The sequence below is a fragment of the Triticum dicoccoides genome, chromosome 2B (assembly GCF_002162155.2).
Source record: "Triticum dicoccoides isolate Atlit2015 ecotype Zavitan chromosome 2B, WEW_v2.0, whole genome shotgun sequence".
NCBI lineage: Eukaryota > Viridiplantae > Streptophyta > Magnoliopsida > Poales > Poaceae > Triticum > Triticum dicoccoides.
In genome coordinates, this window is record NC_041383.1 from 122,723,861 (window position 1) to 122,725,543 (window position 1,683).

At 49.8% G+C, this 1,683-nt stretch overlaps 1 protein-coding gene across 1 annotated transcript in view; it reads left to right on the top strand.

The window, feature by feature from the left end:
• The first annotated feature begins 1,121 nt into the window (after positions 1-1,121).
• LOC119367327 (protein fem-1 homolog C-like) overlaps positions 1,122-1,683 on the top strand; it is a 4,929-nt gene continuing 4,367 nt past the window's right edge. Inside the window, exons 1-3 of the mRNA XM_037632872.1 lie at positions 1,122-1,245; positions 1,345-1,479; positions 1,548-1,676. The gene's annotated coding sequence lies outside the window, so the exon portion shown is untranslated. The remainder of the gene's footprint in view (positions 1,246-1,344; positions 1,480-1,547; positions 1,677-1,683) is intronic.

Consider the following 1,683-nt stretch of genomic DNA (forward strand, 5'->3'; position numbering starts at 1 on the left):
ATGCGATCACGCACGCATGCTTTGGGATCACATGCGTATGGTCTGGACACTCCCTGGTCAAAATTCCTTAATTGATACAGGAAAGGATTGGTTAGTAAATGTTCTTGCAAACTGTCGTCAAGATGAGCGTGATCGTATGATTATGTTAATTTGGAGGATTTGGTCGCTACGATCTGACTTAGCGCATGGCAAGAATGTGCCGTCTACTTCTGTTATGTGTTCACTTGATCTGTCAAGGAGATATAGCACGAAGGAAATTTTGAAGGGAAGATGACGCTAATGGAGGACGGCTCAGCTAATCGTGTTTTAGTGGTTTCTAGCGCGCTTTCATGGTCACCACCGCCGACAAATCGGGTTGCACTAACTGTTGATGGGACCTTTTCTTCGGTGGATGGCTCGGCAGCAGCTTGCATGATCTTGAGGAGACATGATGGAAGTGTGATATTTGCTGCGTATCGTTGCCTGTTTAATTGCAACGACGCACTAGAGGCTGAGTTGCATGCACTGATGCAAGGTATGGCTCTGGCGGCTCAATACAGTGATGTTCCTATAATAGTGCAATCGGACTCGTCAGAGGCATTCGCGTCCCTGACTGGTGATAACTGTCTCGGTCGGCATATGGACATTTGGTAGCTGAGATCAAGCATCTTATGGTACTTCATGAGTTTATTCCGTAGAAAATTAAATGTGAGCAAAATAGGGTAGCAGATCAGTTGGCTTTGTATAGTAGTATTGAGAATATGACTGTTGTATGGCTAGATGGCTAGATTGTGGACCACCGTGTATAGAGGAACTTTTACCTCTCGATTGTAACCCTATTCTTATGGAATAAAACTCTTTACCCTTGCAAAAGGAAAAATTAATTTCGAAGGGAAGGAGTAGTTGATAATACGGAGGCAGAAGATACATGTGGACAAAAAAAAAGTGGACACGATGTTCCATCTTCAAAAATTTGGGCATGGATTTTGATGTGGCCCCAAAATGAAAATCATCCGGGCTTAAAATACCCCGCCCTAACGAACCACCGCATATCACGGCGTGCAGGTGCGGCGCGCCGGCGATCGCCCTACTCTCACCTCTCCTCCCCTTCCCCGCGACGACCACTCTCAAGTCTCCAGCGACTTAGTAAGACTCGCGTCTTCTCCGCACGCCCGATCGCCCTGGAGATGGAGGAGAAGAAGGCGGCTGCGTCCCCGCACCCGGTCCTGAAGGCTGCTCTGGAGGGCAATCTCCGTCTCCTCAAAGGTACCACAACCACAACCGACCCTCTCCTCCAGCTCCCGACCTTAGTTTCTTCTCCATCGATCGATACTAATGTGGATAGATCCTCGATCGTATGCTCAGAGCTGGCTCCCGTCGTGGCGGACGAGTGCATCTGGATCCGCGCGCTGTGCGTGGCGGTCATGGAGGGCCGGCTGGACATCTGCGCCTACCTCGTCGAGGACCTCCGCGTCGACGTCAACCAGCCCAACGACCTAGGTTGGATTGTGTCTCTTCCCTTCCCGTCAATTTTGCGCCTTCTATATGAATTGTTTCTCCTTTTGCAGGTGAAACCGCGCTGTTCATCTCTGCGACTTTCGGGACGGTTGCTGCAGCAAGGTATCTTCTTGATCGTGGCGCTGATCTGACGATACCCGGCAGATTGGGGTCGCCTCTCCATACTGCAACAATGAATGGTATCCC